General features: G+C 45.6%; 1 long non-coding RNA gene across 1 annotated transcript in view; it reads right to left on the bottom strand.

Moving 5' to 3' along the window:
- Positions 1 to 10,508: 10,508 nt before the first annotated feature.
- LOC142071633 (uncharacterized) overlaps positions 10,509 to 13,413 on the bottom strand; it is a 139,642-nt gene continuing 136,737 nt past the window's right edge. Inside the window, exon 3 of the long non-coding RNA XR_012667768.1 lies at positions 10,509 to 11,051. This is a non-coding gene — a long non-coding RNA (uncharacterized LOC142071633). The remainder of the gene's footprint in view (positions 11,052 to 13,413) is intronic.

Below are 13,413 nucleotides of genomic sequence, written 5' to 3'. Positions count from 1 at the left end.
AGGACTGAGTGGACTTTTAGGCTCTAAAGTTTTACATTGTTTTGGTTTTGAGTGCAGTTATATAACAAAAAAAACTATATTTGTAAGTTGCACTTTCACGATGGAGATTGCACTACAGTACTTGTATGAGGTGAATTGAAAAATACTATTTTATTTGACATTTTTACAGTGAAAATATTTGTAATAAAAATGATAATATAAAGTGAGCACTGTACACTTTGGATTCTGTGTTGTAATTAAAATCAATATATTTGAAAATGTAGAAAAACATCCAAAAATATTTAATAAATTTCAATTAGTATTCTATTGTTTAACAGTGTGATTAAAATTGTGATTAATCACGATTAAGTTTTTAACTCAAAAAAATTAATTGTGATTAAATCACGTCAGTTAACTTCAATTAATTGACAGCCCTAATATTTATATAAAGTGTATTCTATTATTGTTTAACAGCACAATTGGGGTGACTAGTACTGCATGCAGTATTCAAGGTTTGGGCATACAATGGATTCATATTGTGTCATTATGATATTTTCTGTCTTATTATCTATCCATTTCTTATGGTTCCTAACATTCTGTTAGTGCTTTTGACTGCCGCTTCACATTGAGCAGAGGTTTTCAGAGAACTATCCACGATGACTCCAAGATCTCTTTCTCAAGTTGTAACAGCTAATTTAGACCCAATCGTTTTGTATGAATAGTTGGGATTATGTTTTCCAATATACATTACTTTGCATTTATCAACAGTGAATTTCATCTGCCCTTTTATTGCCCAGTCACCCGGTTTTGTGAAATCCCTTTATAACACTTTTAAGTCAACTTTGGTCTTGATTTTGTTGTTGACAAATCCATGGACTGTTACTTATCATCTTACTATCTTCTAGATGTTTGCAAATTGATTGCTTAATTATTTGCTCCATTATCTTTCCAGGTACAGAAATTAAGCTGACTGGTCTGTAATACCCCGGGTTGGGTTATAACAGTCAGCACGGATTTGTCAAGAACAAATTGTGTCAGATCAACCTGATAGCTTTCTTTGACAGGTAACAAGCCTTGTGGATAGGGTGGAAGCGTTAGAGGTGTTATATCTTGACTTTACTGTCTTGCATGACCTTTTCATAAACAAACTAGGGAAATGCAACCTAGGTGGAGCTACTATAAAGTGGGTGCATAACTGGTTGGAAAACCATTCCCAGAGAGTAGTTATTAGTGGTTCACCATCGTACTGGATGGACATAATGAGTGGGGTCCTGCAGGGATCAGTTCTGGGTCTGATTCTGTTCAATATCTTCATCAATGGTTTAGATAATGTCATAGAGAGTACACTTATAAAATTTGCAGATGACACCAGGCTGGGAGGGGTTGCAAGTGCTTTGGAGGATAGGATTATAATTCAAAATGATCTGGACAAACTGGAGAAATGGTCTGAAATAAATAGGATGAAATTAAATAAGGACAAATGCAAAGTACTCCACTTAGGTAGGAACAATCAGTTGCACTGTACATACAAAATGGGAAATGACCGAGGAAGGAGTACTGTGGAAAGGGATCTGGGGGTCGTAGTGGATCACAAGCTAAAGTGTAACACTGTTTAAAAAAAAACGAACATCATTCTGGGATGTATTAGCAGGAGTGTTGTAAGCAAGACATGAGAAGTAATTGTGCCCTATTCCACTATGATTAGGCTTCAACTGGAGTATTGCGTCCAGTTCTGGGTGCCACATTTCAGGAAAGATGTGGACAAATTTGAGAAAGTCCAGAGAAGAGCAACAAAAATGATTAAAGGTCTAGAAAACATAACCTATGAGGGAAGATTGAAAAAAATGGATTTGTTTAGTCAGGAAAAGAGAAGAAACATGAGAGGAGACATGATAACAGTTTTCAAGTACATAAAAGGTTGTTACAAGAAGGAGGGAGAAAAAATGTTCTTTTTAACCTCTGAGGATAGGACAAGAAGCAATGGGTTTAAATTGCAGCAAGTGAGGTTTAGGTTGGACATTAGGAAAAATTTCCTAACTGTCAGGGTGGTTAAACACTGGAATAAATTGCTAGGGTGTGAAATCTTCATCATTGGAGATTTTTAAGAGCAGGCTAGACAAACACCTGTCGGGGATGGTCTAGAATGATAATACATAGTCCTGCCATGTGTGCAGGGGACTGAAATAGATGACCTCTCGAGGTCCCTTCCAGTCCTATGATTCTATGAAAATCTTCTGTCAAACTTTTCTTGATGGGAAATGGCTTTTCAACTAAATGGAAAATTTTGCAGATTCATCAACATTTTGACAATGATTTCAATTTAAGTTTTTAAGAAAAAATTATTTCTTGACCAGCTCTAGTTACTGTCCTGACTTGTCACTTTGTGTTCTATTTAAAGCCTACAATCTGCATTTCAGTGATGGATGAAATTAGGGTTTTATAGAAAGAGTTTTAAATATTTCTCAGGTGCTTTGAGACCATTGGATGAAAAGGTCGAGAAATGTCATTTATTTGTAAAGTCTTTTTCTGCATGTAAAAAAAATACAATCTCAAGGTTTTTAGTGTCCCTTCAAAGGTGCAAAGATTTTTTTCTATTGCATGGTGCCACAGAGTGGTGAAATTGTGTATTGCTTTAAATAACCAATTTCCATGAGACTTTTGGCATTTAATTATGAATTTACCTCATCTCTCCTAAACTAGTACTAAAAACAGAAAATCCTCTTCATCCACACAATGACTCCTTAATGCAAACAGATATAGGCATCACTTGTTCAGGTTATGTATAATTAATTTTAAATTTTGTCTGTGTCACAGGGTGGACTGGTCCTTTAAAGGAGTTGGGCTTAACCTCACCTGTGCCTAGATATCCAGTTTCCAGGGGATGGGGTTGAGTTTGGGCCTGCAGGTGGGTCAGGTGCCTAAGGGTATGTCTACACTATGAAATTAGGTCGAATTTATAGAAGTCTTTTTTTAGAAATCGTTTTTATATAGTCGAGTATGTGTGTCCCCAGACAAAATGCTCTAAGTGCATTAACTCAGCGGAGTGCTTCCACAGTACCGAGGCTAGCGTCGACTTCCGGAGTGTTGCACTGTGGGTAGCTATCCCACAGTTCCCACAGTCTCCGCTGCCCATTGGAATTCTGGTTGAGATCCCAATGCCAATGGGGCAAAAACATTGTCGTGGGTGGTTCTGGGTACATGTCGTCAGGCCCTCCCTCCCTCCCTCTGTGAAAGCAACGGCAGACAATCGTTTTGCGTCTTTTTTCCTGGGTTACGTGTGCAGACGCCATACCACGGCAAGCATGGAACCCGCTCAGCTCGCTGTCACCGTATGTCTCCGGGGTGCTGGCAGACGCGGTACTGCATTGTTACACAGCAGCAGCTCATTGCCACAACAATAGGCCTGATAACCATTGTCATCATGTCCTAGATGCTCTTGGCCGCGTTGGTGAAATTGGTCAGGAACGCCTGGACAGACATGGGCGCCGGGACACAAATAGGAGTGACTCGACCAGGTCATTCTCTTTAGTCCTGCCGGCAGTCGTATTGCACCGTCTTCTGCTGAGAAGCCAGGAGATGAGGATGGCTAGCAGTCCTACTGCACCGTCTGCTGCCAGCCTAAGATGTAAAAGATAGATGGAGTAGATCAAAACAAGAAAAAGACCAGATTTGTTTTGTATTCATTTGCTCCCCTCCCCCTCCCTCCCTCCGTGAAATCAACATCTGACAATCATTTCAGTGAGGTCTGTCAGGGGCACCTTGAAAAGTTTAATGGAGATTCAGTCCTGCCTGGAATACTGGGAGGAGGGATAGCTCAGTGGGCTAAGCATTAGCTTGCTAAACCCAGGGTTTTGAGTTCAATCCTTGAGGGGGCCATTCTATGTAACAGTTGTGTTTGTTTCTCCTTGATGTAAAGTCACCCCCTTTGTTGATTTTAATTCCCTGTAAGCCATGTCGTCAGTTGCCCCTCCCTCCGTCAGAGCAATGGCAGACAATTGTTCCGCGCCTTTTTTCAATGCAGACGCCATACCATGGCAAGCATGGAGCCTGCTCAGATCACTTTGGCAATTATGAGCACATTAAACACCACACACATTATCCAGCAGTATATGCAGCACCAGAACCTGCCAAAGCGAAACCGGGCGAGTAGGCTACTTCAGCGTGGTGACGAGAGTGATGAGGACATGAACACAGACTTCTCTCAAAACACGGGCCCTGGCAATGTGGGCATCATTGTGCTAATGGGGCAAGTTCATGCCATGGAACGCCGATTCTGGGCCCGGGAAACAAGCACAGACTGGTGGGACTGCATAGTGTTGCAGGTCTGGGATGATTCCCAGTGGCTGTGAAACTTTTGCATGCATAAGGGCACTTTCATGGAACTTTGTGGCTTGCTTTCCCCTGCCCTGAAGTGCCAGAATATCAAGATGAGAGCAGCCCTCACAATTGAGAAACGAGTGGCAATAGTCCTGTGGAAGCTTGCAATGCCAGACGGCTACCTGTCAGTCGGGAATCAATTTGGAGTGGGCAAATCTACGGTGGGGGCTGCTGTGATACAAGTAACCAATGCAATCAAAGATCTGCTGATATCAAGGGTCGTGACCCTGGGAAATATGCAGGTCATAGTGGATGGCTTTGCTGCAATGGGATTCCCTAACTGTGGTGGGGCCATAGATGGAACCCATATCCCTATCTTGGCACTTGACCACCAAGCCAGTGAGTACATAAACTGCAAGGGGTACTTTTCAATAGTGCTGCAAGCACTGGTGGATCACAAGGGACGTTTCATCAACATCAATGTGGGATGGCCGGGAAAGGTACATGACACTCGCATCTTCAGGAACTCTGGTCTGTTTCAAAAGCTGCAGGAAGGGACTTTATTCCCAGACCAGAAAATAACTGTTGGGGATGTTGAAATGCCTATGCCTAAAGTTACCCTTGGGGACCCAGCCAACCCCTTAATGCCATGGCTCATGAAGCCGTACACAGGCAGCCTGGACAGTCATCAGGAGCTGTTCAACTACAGGCTGAGCAAGTGCAGAATGGTGGTAGAATGTGCATTTGGACGTTTAAAATTGCGATGGCGCAGTTTATTGACTCGCTTAGACCTCAGCAAAACCAATATTCCCATTGTTATTATTGCTTGCTGTGCGCTCCACAATATCTGTGAGAGTAATGGGGAGACGTTTATGGCGGGGTGGGAGGTTGAGGCAAATCGTCTGGCTGCTGGTTATGCGCAGCCAGACACCAGGGCGGTTAGAAGAGCACAGGAGGGCATGCTGCGCATCATAGAAGCTTTGAAAACCAGTTTCATGACTGGACAGGCTACGGTGTGAAAGTTCTGTTTGTTTCTCCTTGATGACCTCCCCCCGCCCCCTTGGTTCACTCTACTTCCCTGTAAGCTAACCACCCTCCCCTCTCCCCTTTGATCACCGCTTGCAGAGGCAATAAAGTCATTGTTGCTTCACATTCATGCATTCTTTATTAATTCATCACACAAATAGGGGGATAACTGCCAATGTAGCCTGGGAGGGGTGTGGGAGGAGGGAAGGACAAGGCCACACTGCACTTTAAAACTTAAAAAATTTAAAACTTATTGAATGCCAGCCTTCTGTTGCTTGGGCAATCCTCTGGGGTGGAGTGGCTGGGTGGCCCAAGGCCCCCCCACCGCGTTCTTGGGTGTCTGGGTGAGGAGGCTATGGAACTTGGGGAGGAGGGCGATTGGTTACACAGGGGCCGTAGCGGCGGTCTGTGCTCCAGCTGCCTTTCCTGCAGCTCAACCATACACTGGAGCATATTAGTTTGATCCTCCAGCAGCCTCAGCATTGAATCCTGCCTCCTGTCATCATGCTGCCACCACCTATCATCTTCAGCCCTCTTCAGCCCACAACTTACTCTCTTCAGCCCGTCACTTCTCCTCGCATTCATGTTGTGCTTTCCTGCACTCTGACATTGTCTACCTCCACGCATTCGTCTGTGCTCTGTCAGTGTGGGAGGACAGCATGAGGTCAGAGAACATCTCATCACAACTGCGTTTTTTTCGCTAGCCTCTGGGAAGGAGAAAATACTGTGATCCTTGAAACACATGCAGCTGGTGGAGAAAAAAAAAGGGACAGCGATATTTAAAAAGACACATTTTATAAAACAATGGCTATACTCTTTCAGGGTAAACCTTGCTGTTAACATTACATACATAGCACATGTGCTTTTGTTACAAGGTCGCATTTTGCCTGCCCAGACCGTGTGGCTAACCCCTCCTCCCTCCACCCACCGCATGGCTAACAGCGGGGAACATTTCTGTTCAGCTACAGGCAAAGAGCCCAGCAGGAACGGGCACCTCTGAATGTCCCCTTAAGAAAAGCACCCTATTTCAACCAGGTGACCATGAATGATATCACTCTCCTGAGGATAATAAAGAACGGATGTTGTTTGAACACCAGCAAACATACGCTGCAATGCTTTGTTCTGCAATGATTCCCGACTACGTGCTACCGGCCTGGCATGGTAAAGTGTCCTACCATGGTGGATGGAATAAGGCTGTCCTCCCCAGAAACCTTTTGCAAAGGCTTTGGGAGTACATCCAGGAGAGCTTTATGGAGATGTCCCTGGAGGATTTCCGCTCCTTCCCCAGACACATTAACAGACTTTTCCAGTAGCTGTACAGGCCGCAAATGCCAGGGCAAATTAATCGTTAAACACGCTTGCTTTTAAACCATGTATGCTATTTAAAAAAGTACACTCACCAGAGGTCCCTTCTCCGCCTGGCGGGTCCGGGAGGCAGCCTTGGGTGGGTTTGGAGGGTACTGGCTCCAGGTCCAGGGTGAGAAACAGTTCCTGGCTGTCAGGAAAACCGGTTTCTCCGCTTGCTTGCTGTGAGCGATCTTCAACCTCCTCCTCCTCATCTTCCTCATCCCCAAAACCTGCTTCCGTGTTGCCTCCCACTCCATTGATGGAGTCGAAGCACAAGGTTTGGGTAGTGGTGGCTGAACCCCCTAAAATGGCATGCAGCTCATCATAGAAGCGGCATGTTTGGGGTTCTGACCCGGAGTGGCCGTTTGCCTCTCTGGTTTTCTGGTAGGCTTGCCTCAGCTCCTTAAGTTTCATGCGGCACTGCTTCAGGTCCCTGTTATGGCCTCTGTCTTTCATACCCTGCGAGATTTTTACAAATGTTTTGGCATTTCGAAAACTGGAATGGAGTTCTGATAGCACGGATTCATCTTCCCATACAGTGATCAGATCCCATACCTCCCGTTTGGTCCATGCTGGAACTCTTTTGCAATTCTGGGACTCCATCATGGTCACCTCTGCTGATGAGCTCTGCACTGACCTGCAGCTTGCCATGCTGGCCAAACAGGAAATGAGATTCAAAAGTTCGCGGGCCTTTTCCTGTCTACCCAGCCAGTGCGTCTGAGTTGAGATTGCTGTCCAGAGTGGTGACAATGGAGCACTCTGGGGTAGCTCCCGGAGGCCAATACCGTCGAATTGCTTCCACACTACCTCAAATTCGACCCAGCAAGGCCTAAGCACTAATTTCAGCACTTCGGGGGTGGAGTAAAGAAATAGATTTTAAGTGCCCTTTAAGTTGAAAAAAAGGGCTTCGTTGTGTGGAGGGTGCAGGGTTAAATTGATTTAATGCTGCTAAATTTGACCTCCTAGTGTAGACCAGGCCTAAGCATCACATGACAGCAACCTGGAGGCCATACTTCCTATAAGAGGGAGCCTACTTAGTCAGCATGAGAGAGACTAGTAGGAAGCAGGAAGGCTTTCTTGTAGTTAAGATAGGTAGGTAATAGGAAATATTGGGGGTTCCTTCTTTAACAATAGGTCAGAAAGGAGGCTCTAGAAGAGCCAAGAAATTCATTGCTGGAGTTCTGATAGCAAGGCACCTAGTGGAAGAGATATGAGAAGCCCTAATATGAGAATGATTGGGGAACCCTTGAGGAGAGCCAAAAGGATGTGCAGGAATTGAGCCGAGCATTGCACTAGTAATTATTTTGGGGAAGTTCTATGACCTGTGTTATACAGGAGATCAGACTACATGATCACAACTGTCCCTTCCGGCCTTGAAATCTATGAATCTATGACTGAAGACTAGAAAGCTGATTTCTTTTGTTGGATTCTATGTTTACCCGGGGAGAGGACAAACTATATGACAGGGTTGGAGGGCTATATTAGGCCTCGTCTACAGTACAGAGTTTTGTTGACAAAAGTTATGTAGACAACCAAAAAGCGCTATAATAACATCACTATTGCATGTTCAGACTACGCTCCCTCTGTCGGTAGAGTGCATCCACACTTGGTGCTCCAGCAACAACAGAGATAGCAGTGGACTATGGGTAGCTATCCCACAGTGCTATTCACCACCTTATGCCGCTAGGACTTGTGGGTTGGTGGAGTGGATCACAGCGCATAATGGGCATGGGCTCAGTGTCCCATGATGCATTGTTTTCTATTCCAGCATTCCATAAGCATCTGACTGCAGTTCATAGCATTTTTCAGTGGCCCTTGTTTGCTGTCTGCCTGCTAAATCTATGTGAAAGGATGGATCCCACACTGCTCTCTACTGCTCTCTTAGATGTCATTAACACATCATGGATGGCAGTGCAGTTAATCATAAAGTTCCTAACTAAACAGGATTCAGATTTGCCTGAACTGCTGTGTGACAGGGATTGGAGTAACATACGATTACTTTTGGCATTCACAGAGCAGCTGTACATGGTGGATTGTCTCTTTTGGTCTTGGGAAACTAGCACTGAGTGGTAGGATTGCATCGTTATGCAGGTCTGGGATGACAAGCAGTAGCTCCAGAACTTTTGGATGTGGAAAGCCACCTTCCTGGAACTGTGTGCAGAGCTCACCCCAGCAATGTGGCACCAGGACACCAAAATGAGAGCTGCCCTCTCAGTGGAGAAGCGCATGATGATCACAGTGTGGAAGCTGGCAACTCCAGACTGCTACTGGTTGGTCATGAATCAGTTTGGAATCGGGAAGTCGACAGTCAGGGCTGCGGTAATGCAAGTGTGCAGGGCCATTCACTGCATTCTGCTGTGAAGGACCGTGACTCTTGGCAATGTGCGGGAAATAGTGGATGGCTTTGCAGAAATGGGTTTCCCTAACTGCAGAGGGGCAGTAGATGGCACGTATATCCCGATTTTGGCATCAGATCATCTTGCAATGGAGTACATCAATAGAAAGGGATATTTATTGTTCCCATAATATAAGAACTAGGGGCCACCAAATGAAATTAATGGATAGCAGGTTTAAAACAAATAAAAGGAAGTTCTTCACTCAGCGCACAGTCAACCTGTGGAACTCCTTGCCTGAGGAGGTTGTGAAGGCTAGGACTATAACAGGGTTTAAAAGAGAACTGGATAAATTCATGGAGGGTAAGTCCATTAACGGCTATTAGCCAGGGTGGGTCAGGAATGGTGTCCCTAGCCTCTATTTGTCATAGGGTGGAGATGGATGGCAGGAGAGAGATCACTTGATCATTACCTGTTAAGTTCACACCCTCTGGGGCACCTGGCATTGGCTACTGTCGGAAGACAGGATACTGAGCTGGATGGACCTTTGGTCTGACCCAGTATGGTCGTTCTTACGTTCTTATTTCTCCATACTGTTGCAGGTGCTTGTGTACCACAGTGGGCATTTCATTGACAAAAACGCTGGATTGTCCGGGAAGGTACATGATGCACGTATTTTCAGGGAAGCTGGCCTGTACAGAAAGCTGCAAGGGCAGAGGTGGGCAATCTGCGGCCCGCGGGCTGCATGCGGCCCATCAGGGCAAGCTGCTGGCAGGCCACCATACTGTTTGTTTACATTTGCACGGCCGCTCGCAGCTCCCAGTGGCCGAGGTTTGCTGTTCCTGGCCAATGGGAGCTGTGGGAAGTGGTGCAGTTCTGTGCAAGGGTGACTTTCTTTCCAGACCAGAAGATTCCAGAAGGGGATGGTGAAATGCCCATAGTGATCCTGGGAGACCCAGGATATCCCTTACTCCCATGGCTCATGAAGCGTTACAAGGGAAACCTGGATAGCAGTAAGGAGCGCTTCAACAATAGGCTGAGTTGGTGCAGAAGGAGTGTGGAATGTGTGTTTGGCAGATTAGAAGCATGCTGGCAATGCCTTTATGGCAGGTTAGACCTCAATGAGGATAATATTCCCATGGTCATAGCTGCCTGTTGTAATTTGCATAATATTTGTGAAGCTAAGGGTGAAAGGTTTGCTCCGGGGTGAATTGCTGAGGCACACTGCCTGGAAGCTGATTTTGAGCAGTCTGATACCTGGGCTATTAGAGGGGCACAATGGAGGACAATTTGAATCAGGGTAGCTTTGAGGGAACACTTTGAGAATGAGAACCAAGAATGTATATTTCTATGCTGCAAACTGCAATGCTTCATTAAATCAAGTTTTGTTAGGAAACACTTGTGATGATTTGTGGTCTAGGATCTCAGTAAGAAAATGATTAAACTGCCTGTGTATGTCTTGCTGCCACCTGCTATCACAATTTGTAGGACACAAATAAAGATCAGTTATCTTTCAGATTCTTTGTTTTTATTAAACAAAACTATCAACACACACACAAATGCTTGGTGGGAAAAGAAGGGACCATTGGAAGGGCAAACCATCAGAGCTGTGTGTAGGTCCAGCTATCATTTTGAAAGCTGTCAGAGGCAGTAAAATGAATGGAAAACTGAGAAGTTCTGGAAAGTATAAGGGAATGTGCGGGTGGAGGGATTTTTTTTGGGGGGGGGGGCATGAAAAACAGTTCTGAATATACTGCAGCGGATGGTAGGCTCACATCTTTACTGACGGCAGCGTTGTGAGGGACTTAAGCATCTCTGTTTGCTCCTCCATTACTTTTATCATCTGCTTAGTGGCATCCTTAACAAAGTCCTGATTTTCTCTTCTGTTCTGCCTTTCAATTTCTCTCCAGTCCCTGTGTTCCCTTTTTTCTGCATCAGAGTATTGCAGGACTTCCCGGAACTGTTCTGCTTCCTCCATCTTTGCCACTTTCTAATCTGGTGGGTGGAAGAGCTCCGCCGGTGTGTAGGAGGTTCCCCAGAAGGCCACATCTGCAGAAACACAAGAAACAATACACAGAAGCATGGTTGTTAGTTCATGGACAGCACTGAATCATTACAGTTTAGAACACCTCTTATAATGTACCAAGCACTTTCTCACTGTCTCTTGGCAAGCACACATCTTGACAAACACCCCAGACATGGTGAGTTTAGCCCAAGGTGCAATGGGGGGTGGTTTTCTATCTGGGTTAAACAGCAATGGTGCTTATGAAAGGGTCATGGTGCAGGCAACTAGGGACAATATTGTAAATTCTCCAACCCTTTTCCATAAGCGTGGGTCATTGAAGCAGATATCTCACTCTTGCGGGTAACCAAGGAAGCAAGGCTACATCTGCTGCACACTTGCGGCTTCCGACCCGGTCCCCATGCTGCTCGCCTGTGTGCTACTTTGGTCCCTGCATAAGTGATTGCAGAGTGGTGCAGGAAAGTGTCATTCAATGAGGGAAGGAACAAAGCAGCTCTGCCAAGGGACGTCCGGCAGAGGATTGCCGAGGACCTCCAGGAAAGTTTCCTAGAGATCTCTCTGAAGGATTCCCCGTAAAATCTCGGTGTGCGTCAACATACAGTTCCGCTGTATTGCTTAGCTGCATAGGGAAATGTGCAGCACACAGAAACACAGCTAGCCTTTTACATTTCTATCCCTTTTCCCACTTCCACAGTATTCAAAGAAATGAAAGCTGGACGTCATGTAACCGAGGACCATCAACTCAAAAAAAACCACTTACCAGGGGTCTCCTCTCCCACTTCTTGCTCACCAGAGTGGGAGTGCCTAGACTGGCTAGCAGGGCCGGCTCTACCGTTTTTGCCGCCCCAAGCAGGACATCTGAAGACGGAAGCTGCTGCTGAATTGCCGCCGCGGCAGCCTGCAGAATAAAGCTACCACCGAATTGCCGCCGTGGCGGCCTGCAGACTAAATCTGCCGCCGAGGAAAGAATTGCCGCCGCTGAGGAAAGAGGCTGCCGCCGAATTGCCGCTGCCGCAGAAAGACGAGGCACCGCCCTTATGGCACACGGACTGCCGCCCCTTTCACAGTGCCACCCCAAGCACCTGCTTGCAGTGCTGTTGCCTGGAGCCGGCCCTGCTGGCTAGACCACTCCAGAGGGGAGAACAGTTCTTGATTGGCTGGCCCACAGGCCAACCCCATTGTGTGCTCCACATCATCCTCTAACTCTACCTGCTCATCCACAACTTCGTCCTCTGGGTTAGGTTCACTTTCTGCTGCCTCTAGCCCTGACGAAGTGTCCATGGGACTCTTGGTGGCAGAGATGGGGTTACCACTGAGGATAGTGTCCAACTCCTTATAGAATCGGGGCCTTCGTTGCAGCACCGGGGCGATGGTTTGCCTCCCTTGCCTTCTGGTACACTTTCCTCAGCTCCTTTATCTTTGCTCTGCACTGCTGTGTGTCCCAATTGTGCCCATTTTCACACAAACCAAAAGAAATCTGCCCATAGGTATCAAAATTTCTACAGCTGGAGCACAGCTGGGACTGGACAGCCTCCTCTCCCCAAATACTAAGCAGATCCAACAGCTCTGCATTGGTCCAAGTGGGAGACCGCTTCCCATGGTCAGCTGGGAAGATGTGATGTAAGCTCTCCACTCCGAGCAAACAGAAAATGGAATTTCAAAAATTCACAGTGCTTTAAAGTGGGATGGGGAGGTGTTGTTTACTGGACTGCAGGGCAGCGGAGTTTGAACTGGTGACCATAGTGATCAGGATGGGTATTGTGGGACATCTCCTGGAGGCCATTTACAGTGTCAGAACAAAGCACAGTGTTTACACTGGCACTTCGTTGATAAAACATTGCTGCAAAAAACCCATATCTCTTGTACAGGTGGTTTTATTTTGTTGCCAAAACTTAAGAGTTTTGTTGCCAAAAGTGCCATTGCAGTATGTATACCTCCACCATTTTGCTGCCAAAAGCTGCCTTTTGCTGACAAAACTCTGTAGTGTACAAAAGGTCTTAGAAGCAGGAGACAGAAGAGTCTTGTGTTGGAAGAGGGGAAACTGAAACACAGAGCATAAGGTACCAAGGTGATTGTGTCAATCTCCCAGATATGAATGTATAGATAAATTACAATTGGAGAAAAATATTATTTTTTCCTTCAGGCCATTCTGTTAGAGATCAGAAGACTCTATAGAAATTAAACTTCAATTTTAGAGCTTAATCCAAAGTTTGTTGAAGTCTAAGGGAAAGGGAAAGACTACCATGGATTTCACTGGACTTTGAATTAGGCCCCTAGAGAAAATTACTGCCTGGTGATAAATACAGGTGAACCAATGTCTCTGACACAGAGTTCAAATATAATTAGTTTTCCTCACTGGGATGTTATTTTCACGAGGTTTCCAGAAAA

Source organism: Caretta caretta, chromosome 3, assembly GCF_965140235.1.
Source record: "Caretta caretta isolate rCarCar2 chromosome 3, rCarCar1.hap1, whole genome shotgun sequence".
In the NCBI taxonomy this organism is placed as follows: Eukaryota; Metazoa; Chordata; order Testudines; family Cheloniidae; genus Caretta; species Caretta caretta.
Note: the sequence above shows the minus strand (reverse complement) of the source record. Positions and strands in the feature narration are given on the sequence as shown.